Source organism: Nomascus leucogenys, chromosome 7b (assembly GCF_006542625.1).
Source record: "Nomascus leucogenys isolate Asia chromosome 7b, Asia_NLE_v1, whole genome shotgun sequence".
Classification (NCBI taxonomy): Eukaryota; Metazoa; Chordata; class Mammalia; order Primates; family Hylobatidae; genus Nomascus; species Nomascus leucogenys.
The window spans coordinates 45,954,389-45,971,188 of record NC_044387.1 but is presented as its reverse complement, the minus strand read 5'-3'; the positions used below and the strand labels follow the sequence as shown (position 1 = coordinate 45,971,188).

The window sequence follows — 16,800 nt, the reverse complement described above, 5'->3', positions numbered from 1 at the left end:
AGGACCAGTCTGGACAACACGGTGAGACCTCGTCTCTACAAAAAATGCAAAAATTAGCCAGATGTGGTGGCATGTCCCTGTGGTCCCAGCTACTCAGGAGGCCGAGGTGGGAGGATCATTTGAGCCTAGGAGGTCAAGGCTGCAGTGAGCCATGATTCACAGCACTGCACTGCAGCCTGGGTGACAAAGCAAGACCCTGTGTGAAATGAAAAGGAGGTATATCAACTGTCGTATCCTCGGACGGGCTCCTGACATGGCTTTAATCAGGAGTTTCCTCCATAAACTATTATTTTCAGAATAATAAAACAAGAATTATGACTAGCATTACTTTCCAGTGAACATTATTATATTGCTAGAGAGGAGAATAATCTTGGGTGGTGGGCATTGGGAAAAAGTGAATTTCCTGGACTTCCCTCATGTAAATAGCTCTACTGCAGAGCTGTGTGTTAGTGACAGTGCAGTCAGGGGCGTTCCCACAGCTGTCACAGCACGGCCCAGCATCGTTGTAGCCAGATCCTAACATGCCAACATCACCTCTTGCCATTTAGCCCCTAGTGAGAAATGGGGAGCTACCAGGCAGGTGCCCAGTGCATTCAGGGAAGATGGGCACAGCATCAGGATGTATGTGTCTGGAAGCTCCTCTTCACTGACTGGGGCTGGGCAGGGCCACCCTGGGCTGGTGAGGCTGCCCTGCAGGGCTTCTCACTACGTAGCAGCAGTCACCAGCCCAGGTCGCAGAAGAAGCCCCTCCCAGCACCCACTGGAGAGGGGAAGCTGAAGCCCAGGGAGACGGGCTCCATGGTGGTCCTACATGGAGCTGTTGTACAAACCCTGGAAAAGGTGACTCTTCCTGTCCCAACACTCTTCAGAGACAGGAAGACAGAGTTAATCTTGAATGAATGTTATTTCTACTTTGTCCTAAGGAAAAATAAGCTGCCCTCTTGGTGATCATACTTTACGTTTGTACGGAGTGCTATCATTTATGAAATGCTTTCAGTATGCTTTTTAAATTATGCAGGCAAAATAACCACACTTCAGAAAATGTGGACTTATGAAAAATAAAATCCCCATAATTCTTAATAAAACTGCATTTTGCACTTTGATACATTACCCTCTGCTTTGTTCATGTAGAACTTTGCATTATTTTCAACACAGTGTATCTATAGTTTTTATCTTGTTTCCCCCTTTAGCTTTGTAGCAGATTTTTTTTTTCAAGCATCTAAAGTGTCCTTGTTATACTTCTTTTTTTTTACTATACTTTAAGTTTTAGGGTACATGTGCACAACGTGCAGGTTAGTTACATATGTATACATGTGCCACGTTGGTGTGCTGCACCCAGTAACTCGTCATTTAATATTAGGTACATCTCCAAATGCTATCCCTCCCCCCTTCCCCCACCCCACAACAGGCCCTGGTGTGTGATGTTCCCCTTCCTGTGTCCATGTGTTCTCATTGTTCAATTCCCACCTATGAGTGAGAACATGCGGTGTTTGGTTTTTTGTCTTTGCGATAGTTTGCTGAGAATGATGGTTTCCAGCTTCATCCATGTCCTTGTTCTACTTCTAAACAGAGGCACAGTGTTCTCTCTGATCTCTCAGATACTCTTTTGTTGGATGTTGAAGTTATTTCCACGGTGCAGTGTTGTGATCACAGCTCACTGAAACCTCAACCTCCCTGGCTCAGGTGATCCTCCCACCTCAACCTCCTGAGTGGTTGGGACTTTGGGACTACAGGTGTGCACCACCACGCCCAGCTACATTTTTGGGGGGGCAGAGGGGTGTCGCTGTGTCGCTCAGGCTGGTATCGAACTCCTGGTCTCAAGCGATCCTCCCACCTCAGCCTCTCAAAGTGTTGGGGTTACAGGCATGAGCCACTGCACCCAGCCTATTGATGTTTCTTTTTGAAAAATATTTGAATATGCCCTTTGTCCTTCTTTATATTGGAGTCTTGACGTTTTTCTTTTATGTATGTAAAAGCGTTTCCCTGATTATGAATATTATATGTATACTGCAGAAAATTTTTAAGAATCACAAAATCATCATAAAAATGACCCTCAGGTTCCAGCTCAGTGGCTCATGCCTGTACTTTGAGAGGCCAAGGCAAGATTGCTTGAGCCCAGGAGTTCAAGACCAGCCTGGGCAACATAGGGAGATCCCATCTTTACAAAAAATACAAAAAAACAATTAGCTGGGCATGGTGGTGCATGCCTATAGTCTCAGCTACTCTGGAGGCTATGGTAGGAGGATCACTTGAGCCCAGGAGGTCAAGGCTGTAGTGAGTCATAATGGCATAACTGCAGTCCAGCCTTGGTGACTCAGCAAGACTCTGTCTCAAAACAAAGACCTTCAGAATCAGTTCATGGATCATTACCATTATTAACATTTAGATGCATTTTCTTCCAGTTGTTTTCTGTGCATGTATACATATCTTTTTTCTTTTAAAAGAAAATTAGGCTGGGTGCGGTGGCTCATGCCTGTAATCCCAGCACTTTGGGAAGCCGAGGTGGGCGGATCACCTGAGGTCAGGAGTTTGAGACCAGCCTGGCCAACATGGTGAAACCCCCGTCTCTACTAAAAATACAAAAATTAGCCGGGCATGGTGGCGGATGCCTGTAATCCCAGCTAGTCAGGAGCCTGAGGTGGGAGACTCGCTTGATCCCGGGAGGCGGAGGTTGCAGTGAGCCCAGATTGCACCATTGCACTCCAGCCTGGGCAACAAACAAGAGCAAAACTCTGTCTCAGAAAAAAAAAAAAATAGATTCATATTCTACATATTATTTTTTATCATTTTCCTTTTAATATTTTATGATAAGCATTTTCTATGTTATAAATCATTTTCAGACATAATTGGCCACATCATTTTCTGTCTTCCAGTTGTATCTTAATTGATCTATTCCCTTACTATTGAACATCAAGATTGTTTGTGCCTGTAAATAATTATTTAACATAGGCCTCTGTGCCCATCTTTGATCATTTCCTCTGAGTACGTTCTGAGAAATGCAGTTACCTGGTGGAGGTTATGAACACTGAAGCTCGTTGGTGTTCCCGGGTGGAATCTGATCCGGTGGACCTGCTGTGAGCTGTTCCCATTGGCTCTGACATGACGCTGTCACCACTCCCTGGCCAGCATGGGGTCGTTCTGGCCTTGATTTTTATATTTGCCATTTTGAGGCTTTAAGAATGTTATTTGTCCCTGCTTGTTGGCCATTTGTTTTTCGCTTCATATGTGTGGTCTGTTCTTGTCTTTTGTCCACTATTCTCTTTGGTTTATTTCATGCACACACATACACAGAGAGACACACAGATGCATAAATGCACATACACATACACACATAAACAGACACATAAGCACAGACACACACACACATATATATCCCCTTGGCATGTACATTTTCTGTCTTTGTTCCAGCTTTTTTAATGCACAGAGGTTTTCTTTTTTCTTTTCTTTTTCTTCTTCTTTTTTTTTTTTTTTTATGAGACAGAGTCTCCCTCTGTCGCTCAGACTGGAGTGCAGTGGCGCGATCTCAGCTCACTGCAAGCTCCGCCTCCTGGGTTCACACCATTCTCCTGCATCAGCCTCCCAAGTAGCTGGGACTCCAGGTGCCCACTACCACACCCGGCTAATTTTTTTGTATTTTTAGTAGAGACGGGGTTTCACCGTGTTAGCCAGGATGGTCTCGATCTCCTGACCTCGTGATCCGCCTGCCTCGGCCTGCCAAAGTGCTGGGATTACAGGTGTGAGCCACCGTGCCCGGCCGAAAAGGACTCTTAAAACTCAACAATAAGAACATGAACGGCTGGGCACAGCCATTCATGACACAGATGGCTGTGTCATGGGCCATAAAATAATTTAAAAAACAATAAAAATAAAGTCTCAGCTGGGCACAGTGGCTCACGCCTATAAACCCAGCATTTTGGGAGGCTGAGGTGGGAAGATCACTTGAGGCCAGGAGCTCGAGACCAACATGGGCAACATAGCGAGACCCCATCTCTACCAAAAAAAAGAAAAATTCATTGGGCATGGTAGTATGCACCTGTATCCCAGCTGCTTGGAGACTTAGGTGGGGGGATCGCTTGAGCCCAGGAGTTCAAGTCTAGTGAGCTATGATTGTGCCACTGCACTTTAGCCTGGGCGACAGAGCAAGAACTTGTCTCAAAAAAAACCTCTATTTTTTAATAAGTGGACCTGAATATTTTACCCTAGGTCTTCCCAAAGGGTCCAAGGATAGCATCACCCAATTGCATAGCTGGAAAGCAGGTGGATTTTTTAGTAAGTGTGGTTCTAGTAAGTGTTGCTGCACTGACGAGCATCTCTGGCCAGGCACGCTGGCTTACGCCTGTAATCCCAGCACTTTGGGAGGCCGAGGTGGGTGGATCACTTGAGGTCAGGAGTTCAAGACCATCTTGGCCAACATGGTGAAACGCTTCCTCTACTAAAAATACAAAAAATTAGCTGGGCATGGTGGCAGGCGCCTGTAGTCCCAGCTACTTGGGAGGCTGAGGCAGAAGAATCACTTGAACCCGGGAGGCGGAGTTTGCAGTGAGCCGAGATCATGCCACTGCACTCCAGCCTGGGCAACAGAGCAAGACTCCATCTCAAAAAAAAAAAAAAAAGAAGAAGAAGAAGAACATCTCTGCTCTCAGCTTAGGTCCTGGGCCCCTAAAGTCAGTGAGGCAGCCATCGTCCTAGGGTGATATGATGATATGGATTTGGGACTCCCTGGAGGAGGCCACACACACACAAAATGCAACTCTACAAGGGGAGGGAACAGAAACTGAAACAGACATCTGCAATGTGCCTTGATCTGAATTTCAAAATGTGTTAAACAATTATGGATTTAGACCATGAGAAAAGAACTGGTTGGCTTTTGTGCCTGCTTCACTTTGGCTCTGAGTTAACTTCAAACACTGCCAAACACAATGCTAGCACATAGTGACCCTCAAACTAATAATTTATAAGAGGGGATCCACTTCCCTGGTGGAAGTGGCCACGTGCTGTCCTCTCCCTACCCCCATGGCATACTTGGGCATGACCTGCAGCCTTTTGTTGCCATCCAGGTTCGTGTTCATTCTGCTGGTGCAGTAAATCAACCACTATGACATGGTTTTGCAAAAAAGAAAAGATTTATTCGCAAGGGCACTGAGCGGGGAGGTGGAACAACAGCTCTCAAATCCACGTCCCCCAAAGATAAGTAACAGCTTCGTTCTGTGCGAGCATGGCTGGAGTTCATGGCATTTCGCAAGACACGTGTACAGAAAAGGGTAGCATTAGCATGATCCGAAGGCGGAGTTTTTGGCCCTCCAGTGTCAAAAGGCCACCTTTTGGGCACTCGTGCAGGCCCAGTTGAAGGGTTGGTGGTCTCAACCAGTTTGAACTGGACAGGAGCTGGCCCAAGTTCCTGAAAAGCAACTGAAGAAGCTGTTACCATGGTGACTTATGCATGTTATCCATACAGTAGCCAGGGAAGGTTAAGTTTCAGCATTCAGTGGCAAGGCTTTCAGCTACTGTGGCCCTTAAGCTTCACAGAAAAAGGAGAGAAAAAAAATTAAAAGCCAAATGACCCAAAAGCAAGCAGAGCAGGCAGACCTGGCCAAATTAACCCTTCAGTTTCACTTTCCCTTGCTCTGTTGGGCATTTGTGGCTTGGAAAATGGCCCCCTCCTGCCGCAGACAGACCCTTTACTGCTGATACCAATCATTAAAGTGATCTGTCGTGGTTCAGTGCACCACTGCACTCTGTCAACAAGGAAAGGAAAGGATAGGAAAAGGGAAGGGAAGGGGAAGGGGAAGGGGCAAGGGAAGGGGAAGGGGAAGGGGAGGAGGGAGGGAAAGAAAGGAAGAAAATAAAAGAAAGAAAAAAGAAAAGAAAAAGAAAAAAAGAAAAGAAAAGAAAATGCACAGTGAGCTAGATTTGGCCTGGAGGCTGTAGTTTGCCAACTCCTACCTGGATTCATGGATTAGAGTTTAAGGAAGAGACGGAGAAGTATGGCAGAAGAACTGGAGTGAGGCCGAACCCCGTGGTGTTCTAGAAGAAAGGCTCTTGACATGGGCATCTGGCAGTTATTTTTCAGGGGAGAACCTACAAATTATAAGGCTGTACAGCTCCCCTTACTAGTCAAGTGATTACACCTTTGTTTTCTTTTATTTTTTGTTTAGAGACAGGATCTCCTTCTGTCACCCAGGCTGGAGTGTGGTGCCACAGTCACAGCTCACTGCAGCCTCGAACTTGTGGGCTCAAGTGATCCTGCCTCAGCCTTCTGAGTAGCTGGGACTACAGACACACTCCACCATGCCTGGGTAATTGTTTTTAGTTTTGTAGAAATGAGGTCTCCTTGTGTTGCCCAGAATGGACTTGAACTCCTCGCCTCAAGCAATCCTCCCACCCTGGCCTCCCAAAGTGCTGGGATTATAGGTATGAACCACCATGCCCGGCCTCATGTGACTACTCCTACAGAGGCCCTTGATGGCCTGAAATTATTGATTCCAGGACCCCGTCTTCTCATCCCAAAGCACCAAACCCTACTGACAAGGAAAGTGCCCCCATTTCAGAACTTCCATGGCCACCCCCCCAACCCTGGGATTGGCAACTTTGCAACCTGGGCTTCCCCGATAATCAGGGTTATGGTAAGACCCCAGAGAGGTCCAGGCGCTTCTAAAACAACTTATACAGAGAATCCAAACCCAAATCCTCAAGATGTGAGCCCACATCACATCCCCCAAAATAGAGCACCCGTGACCACTCCAGCCTTGCTAGGGACACAGCATACTCCTTGACCCTCGCCACTACAGAGGACAATTGCTCTCACAAACTTGGGGGTCCACTGGTTCCCACGCACTAAGCAAACTTTTATGGCCTTAATTGAAACTGTTTCCCCAGAGACCCCACTAAATGTAAGGGAGGAACTCTCTCTGTTCCCTGCGGCATAAGATTGAAGGCAAACAAGTCCGCCTTAGCCTGATCACTGGTGCAATAGCTTTGCAGAATATTCCAGTGGTCTCAGGTGTTTCTGCTCTTGAATTTCCATCACTGGGATGGATGCTCCAATTGGAATAAAACCCACACTTTGTCCTTACTGTCGGTCTTGGCAGACGAGACCCTGAGGACCTGTCCAAGCCATTAAAATCATTAATATGACCCAAAATAAATTAAAACAGGGACTTCAAGGATTGAGTGAAGGGGTGACTATCCCCTCTGTTTCTCCATTTAACTGCCCGATTTGACGTGTTCTTCAAATGGAAAAGAACAAATGGCATCTCATGGTCGATGCTGAAACCTTAACCCAGGGGGCCATGGGGGGCCTCAGCCCCTGCAGGCTGAAAGGATGGAGCCCATTCAGTCTTTTGCCAGCCAATATTTTGCTATTTTTGCTTCCTTGCAGTGTTCCACAGTACCTAATTCAACAGCCTCTCAGCCTCTACTCCCATTCTATTTATTGTGGTAAAATATATAACAAAATTTACCGTTTTAACCTTTTTCTTTCTTTTCTTTTTTGAAACAGGGTCTCACTATGTCACCCAGGCTGGAGTACAGCGGTGCCATCGCAGATCACTGCAGCCTCAACCTCCTGGGTTCAAGTGATCCTCCCACCTCAGCCTCCTGAGTAATTAGGATTACAGGCTTAAGCCACCATGCCCAGACTACTTTAATCAACAAAAAGCATTTTTAAAGTGGAAGATTTTATTTTTGTGTGGGTTTTTTTTTAGACAGAGTTTCACTCTTGCTGCCCAGGTTGGAGTGCAATGGTGTGATCTCGCTCACCGCAACCTCTGCCTCCCGGGTCCTGGTTCAAGCAGTTCTCCTGCCTCAGCCTCCTGAGTAGCTGAGATTACAGGCACGCGCCACCACACTCAGCTAATTTTTGTGTTTTTAGTAGAGATGGGGTTTCACCATGTTGGCCAGCTGGTCTCGAACTCCTGACCTCGTGATCCGCCCACCTCGGCCTCCCAAAGTGCTGGGATTACAGGCGTGAGCCACCATGCCTGGCATATGGGGTTTTTTGAGTTGGAGTCTCACTCTGTCACTCACGCTGGAGTGCAGTGGTGCGACCTTGGCTCACTGCAACCTTGGCCTCCTTGGCTCAAGTGATCTTCCCACCCCAGCCTCCAGAGTAGCTGGGACCACAGGGGCGTGCCACCATGCCCAGCTACTTTTGTTATTTTTTGTAGAGACAGGGTTTCGCCATGTTAGCCAGGCTGGCGTCAAACTCCTGATGAGTTCAAGGGATCTGTCCGCCTTGGCTTCCCAAAGTACTGGGATTACAGGCGTGAGCCACAGCATCCTACCTGAAAAACTATTTTAAATAACTGTTCCAGCCCTGACGTGGTGGCTCATGCCTGTAATCCCAACACTTTGGGAGACTGAGGCGGATGGATTGCCTGAGCTCAGGAGCTTGAGACCAGCCTGGGCAACATGGAGAAACCCCGTCTGTACTAAAAATACAAAATTAGCCAGGCATGGTGTTGTGTGCCTGTAATCTCAGCTACTGAGGAGACTGAGGTGGGAGGATGGCTTGAAGCTGGGAGTCAAGGCTGTGGTGAGCCGTGATTGTGCCACTGCACTCCAGCCTGGGGAACAGAGCAAGACCCTGTCTCAAACAAACAAACAAAAACCTGTTTCAGTAATCACAAAGTAGTTTGTATCAGACAAACTCTCTTGCCAATAAAAATTCAAAACTTGCACAGAGAAATAGATCTCAGGAAGAAAGCAGTAGTCTTCATGGGCTGATGACACAGAGGTTAGAGTTTGGGGCCTCCAGAGTGTTTCTAAGTTGAAAGGCAAAATCCAGGAACAGAGACAGGCAAATCGGGGTAAGCCTCAGATTTTGCATAAAAATTTCTTTCCAATCCTTGGATGCCTCCTAATGGTATAAGACTCCAAGAAAGGCCAGGCACTATGGCTCACACCTGTAATCCCAGCACTTTGGGAGGCCGAGGTGGGCATTCAAAATCCTTGCTCTTTCTGAAGTAGACTAGGGGCTTCCCCGAGGGGCAGTCTCACCTCATCCTGAGACCTTTGCGTGCCTTGTGGGTAGAAATATTTGATGAGTCCTCTAGGGGCCCTTGGGACCTTGGGCTATGAGGACCAGGAGCATTAGAGGACTGTGCCCCTTCTCCCCACTATAGATTGAAGTAAAGCCCTTGGTCAAGTTCACCAGTAGGGAGTTCAGCTTGAAGGGGATGCTGTCCTGAAAACAGACAGGGGTCTTCGGAGTCAAGATTGCTGTGGTCACCAAGTGAGTGGGGAGGGGCTTGGGCGCACGCACTGAGGGCGCCTGTCCCTTCAGCTGTTTCTGCAGAAAAGAGCATGTGTGGGTCTCTCCTCTCTGTGCGTGGCCGCTGCACGGTGAGGTCAGGCCCCAGAGAACACTTGGTATGTTCAGCTACCTCCTGTGTTTCCTCCAAACCAGCTCAGGAATGTCTTTGCTGCCTTGCTTGGAAGCAGTAGGCTGGCTCCAGGAACTGCCCAAATGCAGGGTTCTCTGCTCTTGCTTGGAATTTGTCACGGTCCCAGGTTCCTGTTGAATGGTTGTAACTAACCCCCACCCTTTTGTCACGAGTCAGTTGCCAAGAGAAGCCTGTTTGTTGGTTTGAGAGCAGTTCTTGCAGACACAGATCACTTCCTTAGAGAATTCATTTGCTTCCCCAGGATGGAATCTGGCTGGGCCCCTGACCTTGCTGGTCACGTGGGCCAGGGCCTTCATCAGTCATACCCTGGACTCCTTTCTGTGTCTAAACACCACTCCCCACCCCCAACTGCATGGCAGCCACTTGGTAGCACTCTGGGAGGGCTCTGGGCATGAGCAGCGAGGACTCCATCAGCAGCCCCTCCAAATAACCACGGCTAATGAGGGTGGCTTGAGAAGCCGCTTTGATGTGCTGCTAAATCCAGTTGCAAAACAGAACTAAAGGCCTCTGCACAACACTGTGTTCTGACTTTGAAGTATTCTTACTCTAGTGTCCTGTGTGGAGGTATTGGAATTGTTCATTGCTAAGACTCAGAGGAGAAACGCACTTAGCATCGCAGGACTTGGGGCACTAGTGCTGAGGCAACCCTTTATTCGTGGGATGTTTATTTAGGCCTGGGCCCGGGGCAGGGGTCAGGGGATTCTCCTCTCACACACCACGTGGATGGCAGGACCAACACCGAGCCTGATCTCCCAGCTGGGAGCACAGGTTGCTAACCCCAGATCTGGAATCTTTCAGATGCCCTTGCTGTGCTGACTTGACTTAGGCCTCCTGACCATCCCACAAAGATCATATGTGACTTGCAGAGGGTCTGGCTGCTTCAGCCTCTTAGAAAAGTCCTGAGAAAGTACTTGCAATGAGGACCGAGCTTGCAGAGGGAGGACAGGCATGCACAAGGCTCTGTGTGCAGCCCCAGACCTGGGCACCTTCGTCACCGTCCTCACCCCACTTCCGGGTGTACAGATAGGGGGCAGGTCTCCTGTGCTGTGGCCCAAGCAGGGCTGTCAGGACACTGAGAACATTCCCTCCTCCTGCAGGAGAGAGAGGTCCAAGGTGCCCTACATCGTGTGCCAGTGTGTGGAGGAGATCGAGCGCCGCGGCACGGAGGAGGTGGGCATCTATCGGGTGTCCAGAGTGGCCACGGACATCCAGGCACTGAAGGCAGCTTTCGACGTCAGTGAGTGTCGGCCTCTGCAGGATGGGATGGAGGTGTGGGCGGCGGTGTCCACGATGAGATCTCAGAGCGCTCCATGGCCAGGGCATGTCACATCCTTCTCTGCGTCTTTTCTTCATTTACTGTTTTATTATTTTTAAGAAAGAGAAGGCAAGAGTTGTAGAAGGAGCTTCTGTAGAGGCCAGTTTTTAAACCATCCTAGCTACAGATGCTGCTTGCTGGGGTGCACCAGGGGCTTCCTCAGGGCCTTGGTCTTCTTGCCTTGGGGGTGGACAGGAGGTGGAAGCCCAGGACTCAGTGCAGTCTGTCCACTGCCCTGCTTGAGGATGCGGAGGGCAGAAGGCACTGATGGGACCCAGCTCAGACCGGGGCTTTAACATCTCTGCCTCCATCTCACCAACCCTCAGAGGCTATGAAAGATCTGGAGCTGCCCCAAATGCCAGGGGAGGGCACTGAGACCCCAGAGGGTCCTTGCCCAGCATCTTCAAAGCAACAGGATTGTGTGCCTGCAGACCCTTCTTTGGGGCACACACCACCCACCCTGACCAGGATCCCTAGAATGCCCAGCATCCCTGGGAAGGCCCTGTGGTAGTTTCAGCTCCCTCTGGGGGCCCAGAATGGACCTGGCCTGTGGTGAGGATGTAAGCACCAATGGCCAGTTGAGCCCAAAGGAAGACACAGGTTCAAACACTGAAACCAATCAGATTCTCCCATGGCCTTCCTGCTATCAGAAGACACTGGTGCAGGGGTGGTTGCTATGTACACGGCAGAGCCACCCAATCCCCATGCAGGCACTGTGTCCTGCCACACTGGCCTCCTCCTGGCCATCACATGGGGCCAAGCAGGGGAGAGGAATGGGAATGCCCACACACCCCCATCAACTCTGTAGACACAGAACCACGCACAGCTCTTGGGAGGAGTCAGATGAGCTGCTCAAAGCCTGGGAGGGACCCGCACATTGGTCAGCATGTCAGGGACGTTGCTTTAGCCAAGGCAGGGATGGCGGGTGACTCACTCGGGATCCTCAAGGAGGCTGCTGCATTTGCGTGCTCTTCCCAGATAACAAGGACGTGTCGGTGATGATGAGCGAGATGGACGTGAACGCCATCACAGGCACGCCGAAGCTGTACTTCCGTGAGCTGCCCGAGCCCCTCTTCACTGACGAGTTCTACCCCAACTTCACGGAGGGCATCGGTGAGCACTGGAGGCCTTGGCCTCGTGTGAGACGTCTCCTCCACATGCACTGCTGCCCTTGGAGGCTGTGAAAAGTGAGGTGTGGGAACCCGAGCTGTGCCCCCTCTGCCATGGTCGGCATTTTACCCAACCTCAAAAAGCAGGGGACCAGAACCGAGCCTGTCCTGGAAGGCCTCGCCCATCCCCAGAGGGCTCCCCGTCCTTATTCCTCAAGGAGACCAAGAGGCTGAAATAGTCAGCACTGCCATGCTGTGGGGTCCTGAAATCTGCGGTCCTTCCTGCCGACCAGGGCTGAAGGAGGGTGCCCAGGTGCTCTAGCCACGGGTCCTGGCCCAGTCGAACATGGGTTTGAACATGGCCTGACCCTTAGTCAACCTGGAGGCTGATGTCTAGAGTGGGCGCTGGCACGTGCAGCACCTGTAGCCTCTGCATCACCCTTAGGGCAGGTCTGCCGCCCATGCCCATGCACAGAGGACCTGCTCTCCCAGCCTCCAGGTGCCCCTGTGGTGTCCAGGACGACGAGGGGGTCTCTGCGTACTTGGTGGGGCTGAGCCTCCCACTTCCCACCTCCTTGTGTCCCTCACTCCCATGTCTCATTCCATGTGGAGCCTCCCCTGCCTTGGGCTCCTCTGGGGAGGGGGTGGTGGCAGGAGTTGTCCAAGGGCAGCTCTGCCCATGAGCGGCTGCTCCCGCGGCTCCTCCTGCTGCTGTTTGCCTCGTGCTGCTGACCCGTGTGAGGTAGAGAAAAGGCGTTCAGGTGGCTCATACCCCACACCAGCGCCCCTCACAGGGTCCTCACTGGGGGCCAGAGCTGTGAGACTGAGGATGACGACGAGCCTGGGCTGTGCAGGGACACAAGCCCCAGGTGCTCCATGTGACCACCTCGGGAGAGGTCTCTGGCTCGTTGTGACCCCGAGGAGTAACCCACCGCCTCCTGCAGCTCGTTGAGACCCGGTTGCAAAGGAGAGCTGCATGCCCAACCTGCTGCTGTCCCTGCCGGAGGCCAACCTGCTCCCCTTCCTTTTCCTTCTGGACCACCTGAAAAGGTAGCCCAGCTCTCCTGTGGCAGCCCAGGGCTCCAGGTACCCAGGCCGCGGGGTGCCCCTCTGCTCCCGCTAGACCCCCAACACCGAGGACCTTTTCCCCTGACCCCTGTCTGCAGTCACTCACTGCCTCTGGCGACTAGTGACACTGCCACCCCCGCCCCCGCCTCTCCTCTTTGCCACCCTCCTCCTTCTGCACAGTGGCCTTAGAAAAGAGCTCAGAGCTTTGTCCATGGCCAGCAGAGCACTTGGACCCCCCTCTTCCCTCCCAGTCACATCATAGAGGAGACCCCCCCACCAGCCCAGAGTTGGCCCCTTGTCCTGGGCCACTGAGACCCAGAAGTACCAGGGCTGGAGTCACCTTGCAGCACAGCCAGGGTCGAGGTCACTCCCTTCCTGAGGACTCCAGCATGGCCCAGCCCCTCTTCCTCTCTCCTGGTGGTGGCATCGAAACAGCACCCTCTGCTTTGGTCCTCTACAGGGTGGCAGAGAAGGAGGCAGTCAATAAGATGTCCCTGCTCAACCTCGCCATGATCTTTCGCCCCACGCTGCTCCGGCCGTCAGAGAAGGAGAGCAAGCTCCCTGCCAACCCCAGCCAGCCCATCACCATGACTGACAGCTGGTCCTTGGAGGTCATGTCCCAGGTATGGGAAGATAGGCTCCAGCCCAGGCAACCCTGACCTGCCAGAGGTGGCCTCTGCCTGCCCCACCCCCAGTCCTGCCCATCTTCCTACTTGAGTTGTATGTGGTGTGGCCGACATTCAGAGAGGGACTTGCCTAGAAACCTGTGGCTAATCGGGCCATCCGTAGAGCGGGAACCTTCCTGAGGTGTCGTTGGGCCACCCCCAAGTGTCGGGCCACCTGCCAAGAGACAGCGACCCAAAGCCGAAGGACAGGTGACTGGACAGATCCCGCCCAGGTCTGGGAGCCCCAGGCTGGCCTCAGACTGGTTTTTCCATGCAGCCACCTGAGGGCGCCCCAAGCCAGTGCATCTCAGAGGCCAGGCCTGGCCCTGGGAGACAGGGTGAAGGGAGTGATTTTTATGAACTTAACTTACAGAGTTTAAAAGATTTCTACTGGATCACTTGTCAAGATGCGCCCTCTCTGGGGAGAAGGGAACGTGACCGGATTCCCTCACTGTTGTATCTGGAATAAATGCTGCTGCTTCATCCTGTGGGGCCATGGCCTGTGTGGGTGGGGCCTCTTCCATTTCCCTGACTTAGGAACCACACTCCACTTAGAACAGGGTTGGAGAGGCTTAGTCAGCACTGGGGAGCGTTTGGACCCCATTCTTGCCTTTCTTCTTTTTCTTTCCAGAAGGATTTTTGTGCAGAAATGGGTCTTTTGTTGCCGTGTTTGTCCTCCTGGGAAGGCAGCTCTAGGAGACCTGTGAAATGTCAGGGGACAGGACCCCCAGGGAGGCAATCCCAGGCTACGCACTTCAGGGTTCGTTCTCCAGGGAGAGCGACCTCGTCCCCCGATCCTGACCGCCCTTCCGGCCCACGCTCTCCTGTTTGGCTTCCACAGGCCTGGACTTCTCTGGCTTCTCTGCCCACACACTCCCTGCCCCAAGTGTCCCTGCCCCTGCCCCAGCACAGGTGACTTCATTTCTGTCCTCTCAGCTCAGTGGACTCGCTCAACTTTTGTAAAAGTCTCCACTTGGTGGTAGCAGCTTGCTGATGACTTGTTTTAAAACTTTCATCCTAAATAACCTTTTGATATTGAATATTTTTAAGTTTTATATGTAGTTTCTAATTTTTTTTCCTAACAGATTCAGATACCTAATAAGATGCTGGAATGTAATCCCTCGACAATCCGTGTCCTGGCAGCACTTGGTCTTCCTCTAAGCGCCTGGCTTCGCTGTTCTCAGGAGTGGGTTCTGGTCTCTGGGGAACAGGATACGTGGAGGGTTGGGAAGGGGCCAGGCCTAGAGACGGGAGACTCCCTCCCAGAGCAGGTGGAGGCACAGGACCATTTGCTACCCCATCTGCCGGCACCTGCGGGGGAGCCCAGGCATTCTTTGTAAACCCTCCTGACCACCTGGCTAAAGAAAACAGAAGCATGGAGACCGCCAAGTATTTTCAAGAAATAACCCCATGAACATTGCATCACTTTTTTAGAAAGAGGGGCTTGGGGCAGGCAGAGGAGAGAAGGGAGAGCAAACTGAAAGCCAAGTTTCCAGATGGTCCTGCAGGAGGAGAGTATGCAGCTGCCCTGAGGGAAGCAGGATCACATTTAAGGAAGTGTGTGGGGTCCCTGGATGACACCAGCACCCGGTGGGACTCTGGCGACCGCTCCCAATGTGGGAGGAGTGAGTGCCCCGTGTGTCAGTGGGCAGCTCCTGCTGAGCCCGCAGCTCACTGGGGAGCCTGACAGCAGGGCCATGCGCGTGACACTCCTCTCTGCTTGTGGACCTGGCGAGGCAGGGAGCAGAAAACAGAGCCACTTGAAGGCTTTCTGTCTGCCTCTGTGTGCAATGTGGATTTAGTTGTGCTTTTTTCTTGCTGGGAGAGCACAGCCACCATTTACAAGCAGTGTCACCCTTGTGGGTGGCGAGGACAGAACAGGAGCCTCTGCTCTCTGTACCTATCTGGGCCCGGTGGCCTCTCCTGTCCTGGCTTCCATCTCTGTCTCAGCGACCATCCAGCCCTGCGCAGGAACACATGTTGCTTAGAAAAGCCAAATCCAGACCTTGTCTCGGTCTCCTCTGGTCTCATGATGTGCATCTGTTACCTTGAAACTGGAAACCAGTCTATCAATATCTGGCCAATTTTTGTTCCCTCTCCAACCTCCTTCCCCATACGACTTTTTATTTATGTAGGATGTGTGCTGTCTAATGATGGGATGACCACACTTTTCCATGTTCTAAAAGTGCTCCTCTCCCGCAGGGCCCCAAGGCTGATGGTTGTTTTGGGTCTACAGCTACGTCTTACCTGCCTCCTGGCTCAAAGCCCGTGTGGTGGCAAAGCCAGTGCGGGGCTGGGGAATGCGGGGTTCTCCAGGAGGGGGACCCAGTTCTCCTTCTGCAATGCAGGCAAAGGCCTAGATGCCAGTGTGACCTCCCACAAGGCATGGCTTCCAGACTCCCTGACCAGAAGTGATGCTTTTTTGCCTCAGGCCCTGGGTTTGAAGCAGCCTGACTTTCTCTCGGTAAGTGGCTGGTGTCTTAGCAGATGCAATCTGAGCTCAGCCACCTACACACCACCGTGGGGGAAAGAACTGCCGACACTTTCATTAAAAAGTTTCCTGAGACGACTTGCGTGCATGTTGATTTCATGATGAGCGCCGCTGGGAAGAAGCCCTGAGCCGGTGGGGTGGGGCTGGAATCGGCAGGTGCAGTGATGGGGCTGGGTGCCCAGGAGGCCTCAGTGCTCAATCAGGCCACGGTGGCCAAGCCCAGGCTGCAGGGAAGGCCGGCCTGGGAGGTGTGGGTGAGCACAGGCAGGCGCCAGCTGGGCAGTGTTAGGATGCTGGAGCAGTATCCCTAACTCCACTGAGTGGGGTAGTCTGGTTGGGGCAGGGCCCGCTGTTGCTTTGGCAGAGAGAGAGGATCCCCACTCGGGAGAGGCTGTTGTGACTCTGCAGGTGGGACAGGGACAGATGGCCACCAGGGTGACCCGGCTGGTCTTCCTTTGCTGTGCTGAGCCCTGGTACATGGAGGATGCCCGCCACACACAGCCTGGTCCCGGGTTCTTACCTGTGGCCACCGCTCTGGCACGAGCCCCTCAGTCTTGGGTGGTTTCTGCCTGGTCCGGGGTTTGGTGTTGCTCCTGAGTCCAGCCTTTCCACCACCTCCGGATAGGCCATGGGTGTTGTCAGCTGCCTCCCGCCTTGGCTTCAGTAGCTCACCCAGCTTACAGGGGAGCTGCCCTGGGCTGGAGATGGGCACGCACCCTGGGTCCTACTTGAAGGAATGCAGCTTGAG

The 16,800-nt window shown here is 51.8% G+C and overlaps 1 pseudogene; it reads left to right on the top strand.

Annotated features, from left to right (window-relative positions):
• Positions 1-561: 561 nt before the first annotated feature.
• On the top strand, positions 562-15,248 carry LOC100594690 (annotated as a pseudogene).
• The last annotated feature ends 1,552 nt before the right edge of the window (positions 15,249-16,800 follow it).